A 25,945-nucleotide genomic window follows, 5' to 3' on the forward strand; every position below is an offset into this window, starting at 1 on the left:
TTGCTTATGATTCCAGGGAAAAATTAATCAATTGAATCAAAATAGTGAATAAATTTCACTGGTAACATTTCCTATGCAACAAATAGGGCAGTTTCAAGCAATTTCAAGATTGGAGTTCTATTCATAAATGTATTTTTCAATATTATAGAAAACAGTATTCTCTGGGTTCTCTCAGGGACATAGTTAGAATGTAAATGTATCACATATGATCCATCAACTCCAACATTTTGATTCTTTATATATTTCTTTATATCTTATGATATTTCCGGAATTTCAACTTCATGTTTAATGAGCCACTAATCATTTCCAGATAAAGTCCATGAAATGAAACAGAGGTTAAAACCACTCTTAATTTCTCAGGCTAACACATATATTCATAAATTTCTGCGAGTCCAATATACTTATTCTAATAGAAAATTGTTTCATTCTCTATCTAGTCACTTCAGAATATCCACACACAATTCCTAGATTCTTGATCCTAATAAATTTAGAAATAAATTATGTCTTATAGTTATGTTGGTATATAAACTATTCTATATAAGTTGGGTCTTCTAATTTCTCTCCTGGGACATCCTGAATATGTCGTCATTTATAGACCTGATGGAAATGAAGGAAAATAGGAAAGGGAAATTAGGGAATCTGCATCCCGATTGTGTTAGGGTTTGTAGATAATCTAACTAATAAGGTATAGATAGACATAGATAAATAGCTATGTCGTTATGTAGAAAGATATTTATTATACAATATTGGCTTACACTTTTTTTTTTTTAGATGGAGTCTCACCCTGTTGCCCGGGCTGGAGTGCAGTGGTGCGATCTTGGCTCGCTGTAAGCTCTGCCTCCTGGGTTCAGGTAATCCTCCCACCTCATCCTCCCAAGTAGCTGGAACTACAGGTGTCCACCACCAAGCACAGCTAATTTTTTGTGTTTTTAGTAGAAATGGGGTTTCACCATATTGGCCAGGCTGGTCTCAAACTCCTGACCTCATGATTCATCCACTGTGGCCTCCCAAAGTGCTGGAATTGCAAGTGTGAGTCAACGCACCCAGTTGCCATTGATATTCTTAATAAAGTATAATAACTTTCCCAAGTTCTTCTTTGGAGCTGTTTGGTGCTTTATTTATGCTGTTATAATGAGTATCATTGTGTGTTAATATTTTTTCTGATTAATGATTGGTAGCTTTGTCTCTGAACCTTTATTTTAGAAGTATGTACTTATGAATTTTTAAATTTCTAACACTTAACTAAGTAGCTGTCTTCATGATACTTGCAAAATAAATGTTAACTGAATTAGAGATTGATTGAACAGATAGGTAAATAAATGAACATAGAATTCCTCGGGCCACCATCTTAAACATTTAGTTTTTTAGGTTTGGACAATCTTACTCTCTGGGTTTCCCTCTTTTTTCTTATTTCTTGTATTCTATTCTTTGTCTCTTGCTATCTTCCAACACACTGTAGTGCTTTTGACCAACCTTGGATTATTTTATTTTCTACATATTCAGGCTCTGTATTTATATAGTACTTTTTTATATTTATTCATTAATTTTAAAAGGATTATGAATTTTCAAAGATAATTATCATTTATATTAGTACTTTGAATTTTTTTCCAGTGCCTAGTACTGAGGTAGAGGCCAAATTTAATCTACCATTGATTTTATTGAAGCCATATGTGTACCTTGGAGCAGTGTCGATTCGTCTAGGGCGAAGAATCAAAATCCATCTTGTACATTTTTTCTAAGGTAATATATATAATTTTTTCAACCTTTATTTTAGATTCAGTAGGCACACATGACTTTTTTTCCTTGGGTATATTGCATGATGCTAAGGTTTGGGGTACGAATGATGCCATCACCCAAATACTGAGCATAGTACCCAATAGTTATTTTTTTCACCCTTCTCGCCTTCCTCCCTCTCTCCCAACTCTAGTAGCCCCCAACTGCTATTGTTGCCATCTTTATGTCCATGAGTACCCAACATTTAGCTCCTACTTATAAGTGAGAATGTGTGATATTTGGTTTTCTGTTCCCGCATCAATTTGTTTAGGATAATGGCCTTTAGCGGCATCAGTGTTGCTGTAAAAGACATGACTTTATTACTTTTTATGGTTGTGTAGTAATCTATGGTATGTATGTAACCACATTTTCTTTATTAAATCCACCATTAATGGCCACCTAGGTTGGTTCCATGTCTTTGCTATTATGAGTGGTGCTGTGATGGACATAGGCATGCATGTGTCTTTTTGGTAGAACAATTTGTTTTATTTGGGGTATATAGCCAGTAATGGGATCGCTGGGTTGGAGGATATGTCTATTTTTAAGTTAGTATGTCTTAATTACATTAAGGTGTTGCTTACCACCTTAATGCTTAGTGGCTCTTTTTTTGGTTTTCAAAAAATTTCTAATTCATAAACTAGAGAGATAAATCTATCTTTAAGACCTGTTCCATTACTCCACCATCAGTATATTCTCATCTCTTTTCATTTTTATGTTTTCTTAACTCCTTTCACACTTTAAGGTATGTTCTTACTAAATGGGGATATGCTATCACATCTAAATATTTGTGTCTTATTTCTTCCTTATAGCATATCATTTACCTCAGAAATATGCCTCAAGGCTCAATTTAAGCTCAACCTCTGGGAGCCTCATTTGTATCTGAAGATACCTATGTACTATTCAAAATGCTTTCACAGCATTGTAGAAATTTTAGTTCGTCTTCTCTCTCCTACACATCATAAAAACTCCAGAAAAGTTTTCAGTACTCTTTCTTACTTACCAACACTTTACTGGTAACTACTATCACGCTTCATATTTTAAATACTCAATGATTTTTTTTTTTTTTTTTTTGCTAAATAAAGGCGTTATTAAATTCAACTGGAACCATCTGGGGCAGAGACTCCAGACTGTATAATGAACAATCCATATAAACATTTAAGTTTTTATACATTAATTATTAAAGTAGTTCACAAAATTCAACTAATAAAAATTTAAAAACAAATATACATAATTCCAGGTATGCAAGGCTGTTTCAGCATTTGAACACCAGTTAATTTAACCCATAACATCAACAGGCTAAAGAGGAAAAATTACATGAGTATATCAAATAGATGCAGAAAAGGCTTTTGAGAAAATCCAATACCCATATATGATTAAAAACAAAATATCTCAGCAAACTTGGAATAGAGAGAAACTTACTCAACTTGATAAAGAATATCCACAAGAAACCTACAGTAACATCATACCTAATGGTGAGAAAATGGATATTTTCCCTTTAAGATTGGAACTGAGGCAAGGATGTCCACTCATCATTTCTAGCTAATGCCACAATCAAGTCATGAAAATAAAAGGTAAAGACTGGGAAGCAAGAAATAAAACAGCTGACAGATGACATGATTGTCTATCTATAAAGTCCCAAACAATTGGAAAAAAACCTCCTAGTACTAATATGCAGTTATAGCAAAGTTGTGAATAAAATTTTGACATACAAAAGTCAGTTGATTTACTATATCAGCAATAATTACTGATATCAGCAACAAACAATTGAAATATTATTAAAGCAGAACATTATTTATATTAGCATGAAAAACAAACACCTTAGACTTAACTCTAACGAAATATTTTCAAGTTATTTTTGATGAAAAGTGTAAAGCTCTAACGAAATAAGTCAAAGAAATCTTTTCTAAATAATAGAAAGATACCAAATATTCAGGAATAGAAAATTTCAGTAGCGTTAAGATCTCAATTATTCACCATTTGATCTATAGATTGAATGCAATCACAAGTTACTTGGTGAATTTTGAAAAACTGATAATAAAGTTTATATGGAAATGCAAAAACCAACATAATTGATACATTAAATTAGAATAAAAATGTATGCTTTGCAAGACACTGATCAGAGAATGAAACAACAAGCCACAAAGTGAGGGAAAATATTTACAAGTACATATTTGATAAAGGACATTTATCAAAAAAATACAAAAGACCTTTAAAAACAACAACAACAACAAAAAACAGACAATGCAATTAATGAGTGGACACAAGATTTGAATGTACAACTCACCTTTGAACACAAGAACCTGCACATAAGTGTCTATAGTAGTTTTATTCACATATGACACACTTGGAATCAACCAGGATGTCCTTGAATGGGTGAATAAACAAACTGTGAAATATCTTTAAAATGCAATATTTTCAGCTATAAAACCATGGAAATACGTGAAAGAGCATTAAATGCATATTGCTCAGTGAAAGACACCAGTTTGAAAGGGCTGCAAACTGCATGATTCCAACAATATTACATTCTGGAAAAGGGCAAACTATAGAGATGTAAAAATAAAGGGCAGGGAGAGAAAAGTGAATAGGAAGAGCCCAAAGGATGTTTAGGACAGCAAAACTATTCTGCATTATCCAGTAATGGTGGATATATGACACTACAATTGACAAAACTCATACAACAGTATAACACCAAAAGTAAACCCTAATATAAACTGCGGATTTTCATTAATAATAATGTATTAATATCGGTTCATCAATTATAACTAATATATCACACTAATGGAAGGTGTTATTATAAAAGGAGTTTAAAGGAGCAGGGATCCGGAGTATATTGGAACTCTTTGTATTTTCTGTTCAATTTCTCTGTAAATATTACATCACTTTGAAAAAAGAGTCTATTAATTTAAAAAACAATATACACAGTGGATATGCAATTGGTTATAATACAATACAAATTTTCTGCTTATTCATTTATCTCAAGCTAGCGTATTTCTCTTAATAAACTCTTGGTCAGTAGCAGAGTAATAATTTCTATACGATGTTCGCATCTGCATTAGTAATAAATACTGTATTTTTCCAAACTATTACTTGATAACAGTTAAAATTAAATACCCAGTACCAGTTTGCATGAAAAATATTTTAAAATCAATTATTAGAGGTTATATTTTAACTAAATAGCAAATGAACCACTACTGCATTAAAATAACATTCATAATAAGATGCATTTTAATGAAATTTTCACATATATATTCTCATGCAGGCCTTAGAATAATCCATTTGAAGTTGTTCCTATTTTATGTTTTTGAAAAGTGAGTCACTTTAAGCTCTGAAAGGTTATGTCTGAATGTCAGAATGCTAGTATCTGCCACACCACGATTAAGTTCTGCATTTCCTGAGTTCAGCTGGCTGATGTGAACTTGCCCTCCTCAGTCTCCATTTCCATTCACAGGAAAGGCAAGCATGGAGCTCCAGTGTCTTCAATCTGTTTGGGAAATGCTAGGTGTGAATGATACTATTGCTCGAACAGCATAGTACACAAGTGAATTTTAGTGTTTCTAGATAATGTGTGCTTAGCAGTATGTACTATTTGTTTTGAAAGTTTCAGAATACCTCATAGTATCTTTCAACTTTCTGCAGATTCCATGCACTTAAATATGTATCATCAGCATTTTAAAATGACTGCAAAACTATGTGAACTTCTATATTGTTGCCTCTGGGAATATTTACAATTTAAAAAGCAACTGGCTTAATTATATGCAGAATGCCATAACTATTAAAAACACATTATTACCCTAAATACTTAAACTTTTGTTTTTGTGAATCTTAAAAAATTAAACAAAAACAAAAAATAAAAGTAGGGGGAGATTTTTTAAAATCTCAATATAAAAGTGTGCTGTAAGTATTGGAATGCCAGATAAAATACAGAAAATTAGCTAAATTGGAATTTAATATAAATAATTAAGTTTTTACCTGTAAGTATATATAACGGAGATACCCATAGTAAAACATTATTCATGGTGTATCTAGATTTCAAATTTAACTGTTTGTCCTGTATTTTTATTTGCTATATATGGCAACTCTAATGTAAGATGAAAATCCATTTAAATTTGTTGATTTTATACTAGTTTCTGCTGTTAAAAAAAAAGTGACTAAAAGTAGATTAAACTAGAATGTATTGAAACTAGTAAGTTTCACTTGGTAGGAACTGGTTTTCTTAAAATAATTTAGGGACGTTACGCCTGATGCATTTGAAATTATCCCATAATAGTATGTCTGAAATACATTTAACTGTTCTTTAATAACATGTCCAATATATATTAAACTATTCTTTAATAATAAAAATGAGTGAAATAATGCTTTATTAAAATAACCTTAACTTTATTTTTATTTTAAATCTATAAAGCAAATACCTTATTATATTTCAAAATTCAATTAAATCACTTATATATTTATTAAACATTCATTTATTATGCCTCTATTGCATTCTCCCAAACACTTTTCTGGGATTTATTAGGGAAACATCCAAGTGCCATGAAAAACTGAGATCAAGCTGGGAGAAAGAGAAACAAACAAAACCTAATCTATGAAACATCAGTGTTATCATAAAAGGCAAAACAAAGCAATTATAAAATTATTACTATCAAATGAAGGCAAAATGATGATGTCACTGAAGAGTGGTGGCACTTACAACTAGACTGTAGAAAATAAATATTTCCATGTGGGAGAAAGTGCATTCAAGGAAGATGACATTGCTTGATTAATACTTGGAGGCAGCAAATAGCCATGGGTCCAAGTTAACTGGAGTATGTAATTTGTACATGTATGAGAAATGAATATATTCTGGCAATATAGCTAGGGAGGCCATACTATGCTTTGAATGCCAAGATCAAGTTTCCACTGTCTGATTTAGTTAGGTGATATATGCTAACTTATAAGGGAGCCCCCAAATTTTGCACTAATAGTAGCTAACCACTCAAAAGCGAATGAGAAGTTTGGGCCAAAAAAGTGATTTATGTTAGGAAAGCAGTCACTGATGCTATTGTTCATGGAATGACTAGTGTTGATGTTCCCTCTAAGATCAGCTGAAGCTCTGGTAACCATTGTGTGCTGACTTTCCTGCTGGGAATGGATTTCGAAGATATAATTAAGATCCCATATCAGCTGACCGTAACACAGGGAGAATACTGGGGTGATGCAGATGCAGTCACATGAGACTTCTAAATATACGTTTAGCAAATAGAGAAAGTGAAGTAAGATATATTCAAATCATGAGTGAGATTTGAGCCATGAGAAATTCTCCATTTCTGGCAGAATGGAACACATGGAAATGAGGGCAAGTGGCATCTAGGAGATGAGGGCTACAGCTGTCAACAAGCAAATGAAGTCCTTTGTCCAACCATAAAGAAATGAATTCTCCCAACAATCTGAATGAGTTTCCAATGAGATTCTTCCTCCAACCCTCCTGATGAGAACTCAGCCTAACTGATACCTCAAGATGGCAACATGCTTGAGGTAGTAACAAGAGGAGAGAACCTAGTCACGTCAGCCTGGGTTTCTATTAGCAGTTTATTATATATTAGATTATTTCAAATTATTGTAGATTATTTGGGAATTATCTCCATATATGTAGTGTGTGTGTTGGCGTGTCTACCCTATTTTTGGAAACGTTAACATATTCATAAATCTTTTTCTGTAACTCGGTTTAATTATATTCATAATATATGTGGGGTATTATGCCTTCTCAGCTCATGTAAACTCTGTGTAGAGAAATAGTGTTGTGTAATGGTTAACAGTGTAGCAAACGTAGCCAGTCAGCCTGATTCAAGTCTCAGTTCTGACACTTTCATGCTGTGCAACTTTGGGCAGTTCATTTTTCTAGCATTGATTTTCCCTTCTGAAGCGTAGAGGCAATAAGGTTTTTGTGAGAATTCAATGAGTCAAGACCTTTGCAAACACCAAGAATAATTCCTGCCACACAGCAAGCTCTCAGAAATGTTAGCAAATAGCACTATTTCTTTTAAATTTCAAGTTGTACAAACAACATGCAAATGCATTCTCCAGTTATAAGAAAGGAAAACAGACACATAAACATATAAAATATGAGATCACTCTCTTTATTCTACTCATAATCATATTCTCTTACTTGCCTCAGTAGTACAATTTATGAATTTTTATAGCTTTAAAGTTTGCTATGTTGCACCATGTAAAAGTACTTCCTATGTATTTCATATTTTTGCATATTTTTATATATTTCTATGATGACATTCTTAAATATGTGTAATCAGCTTGCCAAATTCTATCAAATATATCATTTGAAGGTTTTAAAATTTCATTGAATTATCAGATTAATTTGAGGAGGATAGTCATTTTAATAGTAATGGTTTTACAGTGATTTTAATTTTTAAACGGTAGACATATTGAGAGATACCTAAGGATAAAAACTATAAGCAAAAGTAATTATTGATGAGCTAATAATTGACATTTTCAAATGCCTTCCAACTAGAACTAGCAAATAATCCGTAATGATGTTGTAATGATTTCTTTTAGTTACTAAGAAATCCATGTGATATATATGTTTTAAAATCACTATCTTGAATTACAATTATAAGGCAATTGGGAAACTAGTGTTAGAAACCTATGGCATGTTTATCTCTAATTAGAAAAAGGAAAACACCATTGCAACAATTGTTTTCATTAATTAAATTTTAGAGTGACTAAACTTCAATATGTTGATTTTAGAACAACAAATTAAAATAATGGGAAACATAAAACATTATAAAGGACTTCCACTAGAATTTTAATGATTGTGATTATATAATGTGCTTGTTATTTGGCTAGAGTTTAAGCAAAAACAAAACCTTCAATTTGAAATCCTTTAAGTTTAGCGTTCCCTTGGTTAGAAAGTTTTCCAGTTGATTAAGGTAAATTTTAGTCTACCATTTAAGAAAATCTCTCTTTTAACATGTGTTTATCTTCCCATTTGTATTCATCACAACAAAGCAAGGAAAAATGTTCAGTGTGAAATAAATACCATTAGCACTCGTACAGTTTAACAAAGAATAAGCTATAAGTTACACATACACCTATGTCTCATACTAGTATTAACAAGTGGTGCTGTGAGCTTTGACAAGCTGACAGGCTTCTTGTGAACAATTTCAGGCAATTGAAAGGATAATGGTACAGCTGATAGCTTGTCTTTCTGTAATACAAAGAATGACTGGACCGTGAAGAGCACCACATAGAAATTAATACATGCAAAATCCCCAGCATACAGTAAGTACTCAGTAAGAATTAGCTGGCCAGGTGTGGTGGCTCATGCCTGTAATCCCAGCATGTTGAGAGACTGAGGCGGGTGGATCACCTGAGGTCAGGAGTTCAAGATCAGCCTGGCCAAGATGGTGAAACCCTGTCTCTACTAAAAACTACAAAAATTAGCCAGGAGAGGTGGCAGGTGCCTGAAATCCCAGCTGCTTGGGCGGCTGAGGCAGGGGAAACGCTTGAACCCAGGGGGTGGAGGTTGCAGTGGGCCAAGATCACTCCACTGCACGCCAGCCTGGGCAACAAGAGTGAAACTCTATCTCAAAAAAAAAAAAAAAAAAAGAGCCAACATTAGTTGCAAACATTAGCAATCCCTGAAAAGCATGAACCCAACCTGAAGGTAAGTAGAAGATTGAATGTGATTTTATTCTTAATTAAAAGAATGTTTTTAAGTGTAATTATAAAATACTAAACCACCAGTCAACATCAACAGAACAATCCAAATTATTTTCATTTCTTTTTGAATGCTTGATTTTTACATTTTGATAAAAAATTAACATTTTACAAATTTAGTTGATTGATGATAAATGATAACACCAGCTAAAAATGTGCCTACATATTATAACACATCAATTTGAAACCTCAACTGACTCTGCTACTATATGCTACATTATACTCCAAACATTTTTTGAGAAAGCCTGTCCCTTGCTAGTTGTATCTGTCAAGCAACTATTAAGTAAATAATGTGACCTTCTAACTAAGAGAGGAACCATCTGAAGTTCTTCTATCTGCCTAAGGGACAGGTACATTGTGTACACCTTTTATTTACCATTTGGTACATAACAACAACAACAACAAAATAAATAAATAAAGTCCAAGCCCAGATAATAAAGCATATAGGTCTGTACATAGCTATCAATACAGACTATTAGCTCTTTATTTAGTTTTTAAGACAAGATCAAGAGGAGAAAATAGAAAACATTAATATATTTTCACTGGGCACGGTGGCTCATGCCTGTCCCAACACGCTGGGAGGCCGGTGCGAGCAGATCACTTGAGTCCAGGAGTTCGCGATTAGCCTGGGCAACATGGTGAAAATGTGTCTCTGGAAAAAATACAAATATATATATATACACATAGACAAATTAGCCAGGCATATTGGTACATGCCCGTAGTCCCAGCTACGCTGGAGGCTGAGGTGGGAGGATTACTTGACCTGGAAAGGAGAAGGTTACAGTGAGCTCTGAATGCGCCACTCCAGCCTGGTCAACAGAGTGAGACTTTGTCTCAAAATAAATAAATAAATTTTATTTTGTTTTCAGTGTGGCACATTATCTTCTAATTCCTCTCAAAGTTCAGCTGTACCTTATCCTTTGAAATCAGTGATTTTCAAATTCCATCATTACTTTATCATAGTATATACATTTTTAATCAAAGATTAATAGAAAAATCTTAATTATTAAAAAAAAATCCTAGCAACATAAAATACTGAATGTGAAATAACTAAGAACAATTTCTGTACATTATTCATTTCTGTTTTATTTCAATTTAACTTTTAATGATGGATTTTCATAGGGGAACTAAACATCCATATTGGTATTCTTAAAATTTTTCCATAGACATGACTTGTTTCAGACACATAAAATTTGATAAATTAAATAACATCATAAATACGCTAAGAAAAAAGAAGTCACCTTGGGAATATAGTGATTTGCATTCTGCCATAAATATACTCCCAAATACTCAAAGAGTTTAACTTTCACATGTATTGTAAAACACAGAAATCTGTATACTCATTCTAATATTTAATATCAATCTTTTCTTAAGAAATTAGATAAGGCAAAAACCCATCTCTACAAAAATTACAAAAACAGTAATCTGGGTGTGGTGATGAACACTTATAGTTTCAGCAACAGGGAGACTGAGCTGGGAGGATTGCTTGAGCCAGGGAAGTCAAGTCTGCAATGAACTGTGATTGTGCCACTGCACTCCAACCTGGGCGACAGAACAAGACTCTCTCTCTCTCTCTCCCCCCTCACACTTCCTCTCTCTCTCTCTCTCTATGTATATGTAAAGGAATTTTATACATATATATACACACACAAACATATATATGCATAAATGAATTTTATACTTATCTTTCACCTGAAATATAACATCTATATATTAAAATGAATGAATAGTAAGCATCAAATACCACTTGTACTTTTAAAAAGAATATTGTGGAAGTATCAACTATATCAAGATGTAAAATATTATGCCTCCAGAATCTTCTCTGATGCCTCTACTCAGTCACTAGGCCTCCCAGAAATGTAATCAGTATTCTGGCATCTACCACCATAATAGACTCTGCTTGTTTTTGAATGTCATCAGTGTGCAATATTCTGTTTGTAAATATATTAACTAATCAAGATCTATGAGATTTACCTGTGTTATACATAGTTACAGGTTGTTATTTCTTCTTGCTGTATACTATTCGATGGTGAGAATAACTATAACTTACGTATCCATCCCGCTTTATCATTTTAGTGTTGTGGTAATTTTGATCATTTATACTTTGGGTGCTATGAATATTGCTTCTTTAAATATTTTTATCTTTGGTAACATATATAAAGATATTTCTCTGGGTATATATCTAGGAATTCAATTGACGAGTCATAAGTATACATATGTTGGTGGATACTACTAAAGAATTTCAAAGTGTTATAAAAATGTATGCTTTCACCATAAGTATATGAGAGTTTCTGTTACTGTATATTCCTACTAACACTTGGTATTTCGTTTTTATTTAATTTTAGCCATTCAAATAATGTTATAATAATATTTCACTGTGACTTATTTGTTTTCCTCTGATGAGTAAATGTTTTGAGTGTATTTTCCAAAGGTCACTTTTGAATAACATCTAAAAAGTGACTGTGCAACTCACCTATTCCTTTTGTTTTGATCTTTGATATTCTATATTTTCATTATTGGTTTATAGTTATTCTTTACGAATTTTATATGTCTCCTTTTGGTTATTTGTACTGCAAATATCTTGTCCTAGTCTTTGGATTTCCACTTTTGAAATTGTCTTTTGATGAACAGATGTTTTAAAATTTTTAAAAAGTCTAATTTATAAGTCCTTTTCCTCATGGCAAATAATTATTTTCTGTTGAGGAAATATTAACCTATCCAAATGTCATCTGTATGCAAAAACTGAAGATAATTTATTGTTTCACCTTTTATATTTTTGTTTCAGTTTATGATCCATCTAGAATTGATTCTGTACATGATATGAATTAGAAGTAATCTTTTTTTCCATATGGAATATTATTCCAATATAATTCTTAGAAAGGCCATCATTTTCCCTTTCGTTGTAGTGAATTATTAATGTAATTCAAGTGACTTGCAAATTTTACAGTTCTAGAACTTCTATTTTTTAGTGTTTTATATATATAAAAGATATATATATATAAAAATATATACATATAAATATATATATAAATATGTAAATATATTTCAGGTTGTAGAGGCTTAACAGAATTTTTTTATAATTTAATCATAGTTATTTATATCTGGTTTATATTTGAATATTTGTGTCTTTTAAAATTTGTCTTCATTTAATCCTGTTTGCTGGTGTGCTTGGCAAAATGTTGAATACTTTAGGTGAAAGTTGTGTAGTCTCTGGATCATATTATCGTCCTTCTGAGAAGACTTTGGTTCCTACGCACAGATAGCATATACACAAAACACTCCAACAGAGACTACAAATACTGGAAGCTTTGCTGTAAGTTTTGTGAAGGCTCTTCTATGTCTTATTTGTCCTTTCTCTTAGAGCATACTCCTTTAGGACTATCAACTATAAACCTGGGTGACTTGGGTGTGTGAGCTCCCTCTTAGGCTTTCACTTATATCTGTTTCTATCCTAGCACTCTGAGACTGCCAAAACTTTAGTGTAGTTTTCATCTGTTGACCAGATTTTGTTGCTTTGTCATTTTAACCTTTTGCTCTGGAAAGGTACAATTAAGGAATTAATAAATTTCTCATAGGAGAGCCATATACAAAAGGCTTAGCTCAATTTCCAGGATTCCATTTCTCTGCCATTCTGGCCTCTTCATTCCTGGATACTTGCTATCCATGAACTCTAAAGTCTGTTTTCCCAGCTCAGTGAAAACAACACAAACTCTAGGCTATACTCACTCCTCAGCCTCTACAACCTGAAGATAAAATCAGCAAATAGTCTCGGGGAAAGGCTGCTTCAAATGCAAATTTGATGCATGTGTCTATAGTCTTTTTCCTCAAGTTCTGGTACTTCAGTGCTTTCAAATGCTTCCAATCAGTTCTTTTTAATTCAATTATTGTTTTTATAATTTGTTAAATTTGTATAGCTGTCAACGAGTGATGATACATGACATGAGTTACTCATTATAGCTAGGAATAGAACTCAAGATTAAATTGTGTCAAGTTATATGGATGGTAATAAAGAAGTAAACAAATAATAATAATAAAATATAAGTCATCTGATTCCCCATCACTCTAAGTAGATTTCTAGAAAGTTCTGGGCAGTAAATTTTTAACAAGACAGAAAGTTCCCAGACATGGAACCTCATCAAATCCTCCACCATCCAGTGAGCAGCAATGATTTTCTCTCCAACAAGGTCTGAAACTCAGCCCTCGAGGGTCGGGAGAGAAGCTATTTCATAAGTGTTCTGCATCACCCCTAGAAGCATGGCTGCTTCTTATACCTTCCATTCTTTTGTTTTGAAAAGTTCTCTTTACTTCTTACTCCCATTCCCTCATTACCATGTTATTTTTATTCCCCATTATAGTTCATTTATATGTATAATTATATATGACATATATACACACAGATATGTGTGTATATGTATATACTAATAGAGACATATACATATTATATGATTATAATCATATAGATTCTGTCCAAATCATTCCATGCATTCTGCGGTTTCTCCGTCCTGACAATCCTTACTGATAAAGTCATGTAAGTACAAGTTTTGAGGAAGATCCAGACAGAAGTAGCTGGGACATGGCCACTTTAAATATGGTTTTGGAACGAGTGTCTTTGACCTGTCTGAAAAGACTGGTACAGAGAAGACAACCACATATAGGTAAAATATAAATTCAGAGTAGGGATATCAATAATGAAGTGTTGATGCTAAATCAGCAGGATGCTTGCCTACTTACTCTCAGAAATACTCAGAGTTCAAAAAAGAGTGATACCAGAGTGAGGGTTTGGATAAACTAATCTATTCAGGTTAGTGGACTGCAAGGTCATAAAGTTGAGTTGGTAAAAACAATAGATAAATATTAATGAAATAAAGCTATTCTTGGACTTTGAAGATGCATGATATTATGGTAGTTAAGAATCACGCATTTACGGAAAGATAGTCAAGATTTGAATTCTGGAAGTGCTTCTGTTCAATGGTGGAAATATGGCAATATTTTAAACCTTCAGGTCCTGAGTTTTCTGCAAATGGAAAACAAATCTTAAGTCTCTTTAGTCATATGTGTGTGTATGTGTTGTATGTTTGTGTGTGTGTGTGTATTCACATATGTGATTACAGGGAAAGTAGGTAGAGAGATAACAACACAAATGTATTTTAAGAATAGGAAGAAAATATATAGAGTGAAAACAACACACATACATAAAAAAGAGGAAAGGAAGCAGATAGATAACAAGAGCCAGGGTGGATGGTTTTCAGCATTATTATTATCAACATTATCAGCATCATTTTCATCACCATCATCATCAGCAACAGCAGTAGTGGCAACATCCATACTATCACATTAATAATAAAATGCAGTAGCAGAGCTGGAACTATTTTTCAGAGAACTCTATACCCCAGAACTCTTTGCCCTGGGGAGGACCTCTTGATTGTCTAATTTTTTAGACTCTAAAAGCCTGAAGACATGAGCAGAGCCTTTTTAAAGGTTTTCAGAAATATTGCTATAAGCTATATTTTCCCCTAGCATAACAATCTTAAAGCAAGAACCCATTTTAATTTTTAAAAATGTTTTTGATTGATCTTTTTGTATTTCCTGAGCACGATGATTGGGTGTTCATGCACATGTGTGAGATGTGCTACTCTCAAACCTTACGATGTCGGCACATTACCGGTCTGAACTGAGAAGAAAAAAAAAGTTTTTGATGTTTGTTTTTCATTGAAATATACTTCTCCAATATGACACTGATACAAAATTGAACTATCTAAATCATGATATATAAGTATCACAGAGGCTATCCCTTTAACAATATCTATTACTTCCTTTGCTAATAATTTACTTAAAAAACATTTTGGGAATTGTGTTTTAGCAGGCCACTTATTCGGGGAAAAATGTGTCTGACAGTTTCATAGACAATTCAGCTCTTTATTTACTTTTAAAATAAATTTATTTTAAGTTAATACATTGATATTCTTGGTTTTACGTTGATGCATTAAGCCTTTTGTCAATATGAATTAGCTTTTTTATTTTCAATCCACTCTGTGATACTGAAGAGATCAAGATCCTAAGCCATCAGGACCAAACTTATGATAGAATCCATGAAGGTAAATATAACCTTATGGTTTGATCTATTTGGGTAACCACTGAGCATTCTCAATAACATTTTCACCAGAAACATTCCCAGTATGGACTTCCAAGGTGAAACTGAGTAAACTTACAAGATTTGTTTTTCAATCCAATTTATTATGCTCTCTTTATAAAATAAACCATAGATATTTGAAATAGTCATTTGTAGAATTTTGAAAGCTAAAATAATATGTAAATAAGTATTATAAGACGAGATCAATTCCACAAATATGTCTTATAAAAGTACCATATGAATTCATGTAATATTCAAGATGAAAACATTATATGTAACCTAAAATTGTTCATATTTTAAAAATGTATATCTAGCCAGTGTGATAGTCTTCTTATAATTTTGTTATACATATTTTAGTCCACAGTACAAATTTAACAGTTACTTAAAATTGCCTGATTGGTACTTGGAGTTAAAATCTTATGCATGTAAAATTACCATGGAAAGGAAGGCATAGAGGATAAAAACTTTCTTGTTTCAAGCATAACATTGTCATATTCTATTTGAGAGACAATTATATAATAAATTAATAACCATACTCTTTGAAGTTATTTTTCTTTAACATTTTTACAGCACTTACAATTATTACTGCTTTTACAATAGACATCGATTTTGATTCTTGAAGATTCTGAGGCCATATTTATTAAAGTAATTCATTATTGTAGCAATGGAAAATGCAGTAAGATTAAACAACATATAACTTTTTATATAACTCTACAAGATTTGCTTCTAAAAACGTGAAAATTTGGTATAACAAATAATTAAAGGGAAAAACAAATGTAAATTAAACATAAGATTTTCCTTTCTTCATTAAAAGTAAATTAAGATGTTAGCAAACGATTATCTAAGCTACCCTCCCACTTAGCTCAACCCAGCTGCATCTGTGAGTCAGACTATTTTCAGTTGCTTTTAATTAGAAGTTTTTGTGACTATCTCAGAGGTTGCAAATTAAAGAGAACCCTGACCGGCAGAATCTGTACTGCTCTAAAAGGAAGTATCCTAGGGAGATCTCCAAATAGTGATAAAGAATCTCGATAGTAACAGAAAGGCAATGATAGGGAATGTATCAGAAAGTTAAAAAAAAAAAAAAAAAAAAGGAAAGAAAAAGAAAAAAGAAAAAAATGAGAACCACTGAAGTCTCAGACTTGATACTATAAAAATAAGATGCAGAAGACATTAGATGAGTTTGTTTCCTAAGATTAACAAAAATTTGATAAATCTACCAACTAATCAGTGATACCTTAAACTATACTATGTAGCCACATGAGGTAATCTAATTACTCTGATTTGTAGTGCATAATATCAATTTTAAACATTTGCCAAATTTGAGGCAAATTGGTATCTCCAAGACTTTTCTTCCACCCTTCCAAATATCACATAATACTATAGCTCATGCTATTTTCTGTAATGTGAAAAAAACAAAAGCTCTGAGCTCACATTGAAAATTGTGTCCCAGGTTTTTACTTTCATTTTTGATTTTTAAATCTTTAGGCAGCCGGGGCATGGTGAATGCTGGATTTTTAAAACTTAGAGTAAACGATGCCTAAGATATTGTCCTGAAGCAAAATAAGTAGCCCAATCCTGTTTCCAACTTAGAACACTTTCTTCTGAAACTCTACTAATAATCTGGTTTAATGGACTAGGGGTTGCATTTTATATAAACACTAGTATGAATATTGTTTATAATTATTAAACTACTCTATAAAGTTTGCCCATCTATCTCATATTTATCTATGTATGTACAGCTTTGTATATCTGTACACCTAACTACAGTTTCCATCTCTACTTCCCCCCAAATAAAATCAAGATTAAATCAGTTATAAAAAGAGAAAATTCAAAACACTTTTTCAAAATATCAAAATAGATTTCTTGCTCTCTTATGGTCAAGAGAAGTCTGTCTGGTGTGTTTTCATAAGGAACATGATTATTTTTTATTTTTTAATTCAGTACATTTATATAGCATGTATTGTCAAGTTAGTATATCCATTGATAGGGTAACAGCTGAGCTATTGTTGTACCATTCCAAAAGGAACAATTAATAAAACGTATTGGATAGGCTCATTTTTTACATTGTCTTGCTTTCTTTCCTCTATACACCAATTCATATAGACTAGTTAGTTTTACCTTATCTCATTAAAGCCATACTAGTTCAATATATTTCCTCATATATTCCTCAAATGTATGTACTAGCATCATGCTGTATGTTGGCTGTAGAAAAATAAAGATGATGTGCTTCTCCTATTTAATGGTCTTATATTTTACAGAGGGGTTTTGTGTGATTCTTTTACCGTGCCTTAGAAGGCATAGTCCTGCATGCTTATTTAAATATTGTTGCAAAATTAATTCAGAATTTTATATATAATTATTTTCATTTAATGCACATACACATTTCATTAGTTTTCAACAGAATAGAAGCTAAGCCTCATACAACTGTGTTAACAATGATGCAATTCAGATTTTTTTAAGAAAAACTATATAGTGTATAACATACATTGAAAATACAGTATGAAAGGTGTCATGGTTGCACAGAAGGGCCTAATTTGTCATTTAGAAGGAGCATATGTCTCTGCTGGTTTTAATGACTGCACTTAAATTTTAAAAATATTTATAGAAAATGCCTTAACCCCAATGTACTGTTTGATCTTTGTGGTTACATAAGGCAAAGTGACTCCATTCACTGTGTATGTCCAGCTCTCCTCAATCTAGTTACCCATTCATTCATTCAGCAGGAGACAAACTCATTTTTATAGTATCAAGTCTGAGACTTCAGTGGTTCTCATTTTTTTTTTCTTTTTCTTTACTTCTTAATAGGTACAAAGCATTTTTAAAAATGATTATAGTATTAATAGTTAAGAGAGGCTTCGTTTGAGCAAAACTTTGACAATGTTGTGGGATTCAGCCATGAACAGATGTGAGAAAGAACATCCCAGGCAGACAGAAGCCACAGACCACCTGGTGGCCAATGTGGAAGCCCGTGTGGCTGGAATGAAGTGAGGGAGGGAGGACAGGGCAGGAGAGTCAGAAGTCCTGTGGGCGCAGATGACTTCATGCTTTGTAGACCATTTTAAAGACTGTGATTATATCTGAATGAAATGAGGAGTCACTGGATGGTGTCAGCAGAGAAGTGATACAACTCAAAGATAATTTGGAAAGGATCTGTGTTGAGAACAGACTGAGGAGAGAGTATAAGCATAAAGACCAGTTAAGGGACAATTTAGTGAAGGACTCCAGTGAAAGAAAATGAGTGTGACATGGTGGTGAGAAATGGACATGTTCTGAATAGATGTTGAAATTAGATCTATCGGAGGTGCCTGTGGATTGGATATACAGTTTGAGAGAAATAGAGAAGTCAAGATTAGATAGGGTGGGTTGAAGAGCATCAGATGCTTTATTTTGAACAAGTTAGGTTTAAATAACTTCAATATCCAGGTGGAAATTGCGAGTAGGCAGACAAATATACAGTTTTAGAGTACAGGAGAAATATTCAGACCTGAAAATGCCCCAAGAATTCCTGGCAGTCACTGGCAGTTGTCTCACACGTAATCAGAAAGAACTCCCTTCAGCCACCACAGTGCAGGCAATGTTCCTTTATTCTTCTCCTGCCACTCTTGCACATGCATGTATGGGTATTACTGTTATTTCTCCTAAGCACTGTTGCCCTGACAGGCATTCTAGTTCTTTCCAGAGTAGTGCTTTGTCTGAGGGGTACAAGTATCTTCCCTTTTGATTGCTCAGTGAAAGCCTCTGGTATAATCTTCTATTGCAAGGTGAAGGAATGCGAATTTCTCCAGAGAGAGATTGTGTGTGTGTGTGTGTGTGTATGTGTGTGTGTGTGTGTATATATGTGTGTGTGTGTGTGTGATGATGATGATGATTTTGCCATGGTTGCCACATTCACTAAAATATTTCTTAATGACAATGTATTATATCCAACTTAGGTGGGTAGTTGTGACAATATTTAATACTTTTATTTATATAAACTTATAAAGATTGACTGCCAGTAGTCATATCCCCTAAAGGGGGCTAAGACTGGGATGTTTCACATAATATTTTGTTGGGAAAGAAAGTTTTCACGGACACGAATCACAGTAAAATAAACTATGAGTATTAGTATTCCTTTTTTTCTTATTACTAAATGATTTGACCTGCTAAATAACAAAATACATTTTAGATTAGGAAAATATTTTCTTATCTATAAAGACACATTTATTATTTTTATTAATATAACTATAATAATTATACAAATAATTTAATAAATGAAATAATTTAAAATAAATACAAGTTTACAGTTTTTTTTTCTTTTATCATTCTAAGGATAATATAGAATGCTTGCTTATTAAAGGATTCAAACTTCTCAGTAACCTAAAGTTTGATATTTCATTCAATAAAGCTGAGCAGATATTGATGGAACACAAATATCTGAGCACAAATATTTCTCTCAACTGATTCAAATATGTACTGAAAGGAACTGGAAAACGACAAGTATCAAGGATCTATTTCCACCCTTTTCTGTTGCTATTACCATATTTTGCCCAACTTAAGGGACATTGGCCAGTTACAGGAATTGGTGACTGCCTCTATAGTACTCAGTCTTACAGTTTTCTTTTCTGCAAAATAGGCATTAATAACTCTTCTAGATTATCAATGGGAATAAAATCATTTAATGTATGTAAGTTATTCAGAATAGTTAGCATTACATAGTAAGAGGTATCTTTACTATAATTATGATGTTATTTTATCATTCAATATAATATACTCATTTAAACTGACTTTCTACATTTTTATATATGATTATATAAAATAATTATTTCTAATAAATATTTGTCAAAACAACAATGTTTTTCTCATAGAATCAAAACATTCATTATGAACATTTAAAATATATCATTAACAGAATTCAATATTTAACCATGTAAATAATTGTATTTAAGCATAACATGAATCGTGTTTACTAGAGACTTTTGTGATTATATATGTTATATGTGTGATACACAGACTCAGGTTAATGTGATTGCATATTCTTTAGTTTAATTTTAAGCATACAGAATAGTTACAAGAACTATCAATATAGTTTCTTATTTTTCTGAACTATTTGGTAATATGTTACTTAAATAATGGCCAGTCAAAAGAGTTTTAACAATTAGTAAATTACTACTATCAAATACTCAAGCTTCAAGTGTTGTTTATTGGCCTGTAGAGAAAATATATTCACTTGAGGACCACAAGTTGCATTTTACATGTCTCACTAGTCTCTCACGTTGGTCAATCAAATTACTATATTTATATTTCTTCAGGTATACAACATATACCTATTGAATTATTATTATTTATAGAAGAATTCCTGTTAAGTTCTAGGAAGTGAGAAACATAAAAGAATGATGATTCATTTTATTACAAAACTATGTTGAAATTAAAATGTTTAAGTGTTTGCTAATATTGGGAGTATTATACCAATATATCTGGAGTATTATGATATAGAATAGTAATTGGGGCAGATAAAGAAATAAAAGAGCACTTTATTATAATAATACAAAGTAAAAGCACTGAAGTAGTTAGAATACATCAACAATTTTTAAAAATAAGTTAGACGTTCAAAAAACAACACTAACGAGTAAAATGGGAAACTGCCTCTCAAATGTTAACAATGAATCTGGAATACATGAATGCCATCTAAGACACAACAATTTTCTGGGAATTTCAGAGAATTTTTACCACTTCAAATGGCTGATTGTTATATAAGCAATTTCCTAGAACATGTGAAATTTAAGTCATTGAAATCATTCTTAGCTGACATTTTTTATTGTATAGAAATAGCTTTAATGTTCCTTCCATTACTTATAGTCAAATGACAAATCCAAATGTGCTAGATTTGTCAGTGCAGCAAAGGTTGGGAGGTTTTAAAAAGAATCCAGGGTTTTTCTTTTGTGCAATAGTTCTAGGCAGATCTAAGCATCCCATTCCTAACTTATAAATGCTTTGGTTTCTGTACTAAAACAGAACGGATGAATTAATGTAGAAAACATCCTGTGCTTTAAATGGGTAAATATGTATTCATACAGGGCCTGTTCTAAATTAGATCAACAAACTTAGCTTTGAGAAATAAAACTACATTTTATCTTCCAGTATTTCCTGATCTTAGTCACTGTTTTGGAATGTCAGTGGCTTAGCATTGATACTGTTTTGGGTTACACAGATTTCATTCTCAAATTCTAATGAAACTGTTATATTTTGTTTCTAAAATGAAGAGACGTGTTTTTTAAAGTCTTATTTTTCAGATGTAGGCTTGACTTATTTTGTATGAACTTCTTTATTAAAAATGTAGAATAATATTTCGGCATGCAACTTTCAGTGTAATAAGTTGTGGAGGCTAAGGGTTACTTATTTAAATAATTAGGGGATCTTGACGACTGTCTATGCATATTGTAATATGATATGCATGCCAATTTCTCACCCAGTAATATGACCCAAGATTGGCTTATTAGTTGTGTAAAAAAAAAGAAGAATTAACAAAGCAGCCTGGAGAAAATCTGTGAGAAATGGAAATGGAGGAAGGGACACTAGTGTCATGAAAAGGATTTGAAGAGTTTCAGAAATAATCCATTAGAATCTTGAATGCTATGTAGGTGGAAGGCAAGATGACTAAAAACTATCCATTGGATTTAGTGGCTGAGGGGCACTGTGACATGAGTAATTACTTTCCCAATGGCTTGAACCCATTTTGGAATGGGTTGAAAGGGCATAGAAGGTGAGGATATGAAAATAATTGCTACAGAATATGGTTTGCAGAAGTTTGGCTGCTAAGAAAAATTAAATTTTTGATGAAGGGAAATAGGAAGTAAGATTATTTTATATTACTTAATGTATTTATTATTTTTTAATATTTTATATTACTTAATGTATTTATTATTTTTTAATATGAAAAAAATGATAAGGCATTTTTTTCAATGCATAGAAGGATCATACTTTAAAAGAAGACATTTTATATACAAGGCAGAAGAAATAATTGGTAATGAAAGATTACTGGGATTGAGGGAAAGATAAGTACTATGTTATCAATATTATGTTATTCAGCATGAACCCCATTACTGTTTTCCTAAGATCAAATGTTTAATGAGCAGATTCCCTTTAAAGAAAGTTAAATAAATGCTTCTTGCTCTGTACTTCATTTTGTCTGATATCAGTATAGTTATATTAGATTTCTTTTAGTGTTTTCTTTGTATATATTTTCTCTTCTTTTATTTTCAGAATTGTTATATCCCTATATTTATCATGGGTGTCTTGTAAGAAGTGCATTAAAAAAAATCTGACAGTCTTAATAATTTAAGCATTTTATTCCATATAAACTTAATCCAATTAGGGATAATTCATTTATAACTAACTACATTGTTACTATTTATTTTTCATCGTCTCTTCTAATTTTTGTTCTCGTTTTGTTCTTTTATGGTTGTATTTTGATTTACTCACAATATTCAGTTAATCTACTTTTCTTCCATAATGTTTAACTTGTTTATTTTAATAGTATTTTAGTGTTTAAGCAATACATTATGCTTCAATGCTTTATTAGTCATTGGTATTATCAATAAAGCAGTACTAATAACTATTAATTTACATATTTAGTAATAAAAATCACGATTTTTCAACTTCCAAGACAACACCAGAAAACATTTTTTGTTTGTTTGCTTGTTTATTTTTGAGATGGAGTTTCACTCTTGTTGCCCAGGCAGGAGTGCAATGGCACAATCTTGACTCACCGCAACCTCTGCCTCCCCGAGTTCAAGCGATTCTCCTGCCTCAGCCTCCCAAGTGGCTGAGATTACAGGCATGTGCCAGCATGCCGGGCTAATTTTGTATTTTTAGTAGAGACAGGGTTTCACCATGTTGCTCAGGCTGGTCTCAAACTCTCGACCTCAGGAGATCTGCTCGCCTTGGCCTCCTAAAGTGCTGGTCATCACTGCTCCTTGTGTTATGATCATAAGTGTTATTTTTATACATATTTAACATTCTAGAGGAGAATATATTACTTTAGATAGCCAATATTCCAGTATATTTATCACATAGTTACTTTTTATTACTCTGCTTTTCATCCTAAGTATCTTTTTCCCAGCTGAGATCATTTCCCTTGTTGCCATCTCTTTATGTTAGTTTGTAAATGATGTTATTTCCCATTTACATTTGAAGAATAAGTTATCTGGAACTATAGAATAAGAGTTACTGTCTTTCAGCGCTTTAAAAATATCATCCTATTCTTTTCTGAATTCCATTTTTTGTGTGTGTGTGTGAAGTCAGCTGTGTTTTACTTTTTCTTCTTTGAAGTTAATCTTAATTGATTCTTATTTTTCTTTTTTCTTTTCTTTCTTTTTTTTTTTTTTGTAAGTTTTCAGTAGTTTTACAAAGATATCACTGCTGTGGATTTTGTTGTTGGTTTTTTCTTCATGGGGCTTTGGGCTCCTAGTCCTTGATCTGTGATTCAGTATCTTTTATTACTTTTGCAAAATTCTAGTCATTTTCTCTTCAAATGATGTTCCTGTTCCATTTTCTGTCTCCTCCTCTGGGATTTAAATTACACATATATTAAATTTATCTTTTATGTCCCATATGCTGCTTATATTCTTTATCTTTGTATTTACCCTTGTGTCTACCTTCTGCATTCTCAGGTCCAGTGCTTTTAATAGTTTTATCTTTCTTCAGAGGATGAAGTAGTTTCATCTTTTGCTGCCTTCAATCTTCTGTCATAGGCATCATATAGTTCTTATTTTTTCTAAATTTAGTTCTTTTATAAATTTCAGAATTGCGTTAGATTATGTTCTCATAGATTTTAGATTCAAGGTGTCTAGTGAAATTTTCCATTTGTCACAATTTTTCTTGAATATATTAAGCACAGCTATTTTATAAAACCATCTTTTATAACTCCAAAACCTAGGTCATCAGTGGGTCTGTGTATATTGCGTTTTGTTTTTTTTTTAAATAACCGTCTTTTTGACATTCTATTACATTTTGATTGATTGAATGCTATTAATTGAATAAAATAAGATGTGGAGACTCTGAATGAAGTTCACCCTCATCTCCGAGGTGAATGGAAGGCTGGCAGAACTTTCTATCAGCCTAGGACTGAGCTGACTCAGAGCTTGACTTACAATTTTTAGAAGGGTCAACAGTTTACCTACAGGTTCACCTCACTACTCTTTTGGCAGCCTTTCAGGGTTTCTAACTGAATTCTGCAGTATTTGCCAGTATTCTCTCAGAAGGTTTTGAACTTTAATTTTCATCACCTTGGCATTAAGAAAGTCTAGAACTCTATTCTGCCTTTCAGCTGCTTCCTTCCTGACTTTTTAACCTCCTTTGGCTAAAGCCTCATGGTGAAACACTGTATGAGTTTCAGACCCATTTCCATGTCTCTTTCTTCTTATAGGCGTCTCACCCTCATATCCAACTCCCAGCTGCTGTGACTGCCACAGAATTGATTTTGGGGTATCTCTAGTTACTTAGATTACCTATGTTTCTGCTAATTCTTTGTCTCTTAGCAACCATCTAAGGGGATTAGCACTAAAAATAAACCTATGCCTTGGGGTAGAAAGTCTGGTGATGGAGAGCCTTCTCACCCTTCCAGGGTTCCCCACTTACTCTCTAAGATATTGGTTTCTGCATTTGTTTGCCTCAACAGCTCCCCTATTCCTTCTAATCATGTATTCTGTTTGTTTTGTTTTCCAACTTTTCTAATTGTTCTTGGTGACTGCTTTAGCTTATTGCAAGATTCTCCAACAGAGCTTAACTCTATTGCCCTTTAAATTAATTGTTAATATAGCAGCAACATCTACTTAAAATTGTAATATGAAGGCCCAGCACTGATGATTGCAGGATAATCCTGTTCATCTCTTCTTTTAATGGAATTTTTCAGATAACCACTATAAGCACTCAACATTAGCTTTAACTGAGATTTCAGATTAAAGCATCTTTCACAAACATTATTTAAAATAAAGTAATTGAGACACTGCCTATTCATATGAGATAATTTGTAAGGAATTAAGTGAAAGATGACTCTTCCATTTCTCAGAAATGATTTTCTAAGGGGAAAAACAACGTGCCTTATATTAACGTACATGTAACATATTTTAATCATCAATAGATTAATGATCTAATCTAAGCAAAGAAATAACTTTTGCCCTAAAATGATTAGAGTCTAATAAAAATAAAAGAATGATAAATTCACAAATATGAGCATGATTTTCTTCTGGATTTTGCATTTTATTCATATAATGGAGTTATTATTAAAATTAAAATTACTATTAAAGATAAAAATTTTACTAAGATGCGTTCTCATGGGAAGACTTACTTCAG

The 25,945-nt window shown here is 32.3% G+C and overlaps 1 non-coding gene across 1 annotated transcript; it reads left to right on the forward strand.

The window, feature by feature from the left end:
- The first annotated feature begins 15,054 nt into the window (after positions 1-15,054).
- LOC116274362 lies at positions 15,055-15,155 on the forward strand. Its single transcript, XR_004182988.1, has one exon. It is a non-coding gene; the product is annotated as a small nucleolar RNA U13 (small nucleolar RNA).
- Positions 15,156-25,945: the final 10,790 nt, after the last annotated feature.

Source organism: Papio anubis, chromosome 3, assembly GCF_008728515.1.
Source record: "Papio anubis isolate 15944 chromosome 3, Panubis1.0, whole genome shotgun sequence".
Lineage (NCBI taxonomy): Eukaryota > Metazoa > Chordata > Mammalia > Primates > Cercopithecidae > Papio > Papio anubis.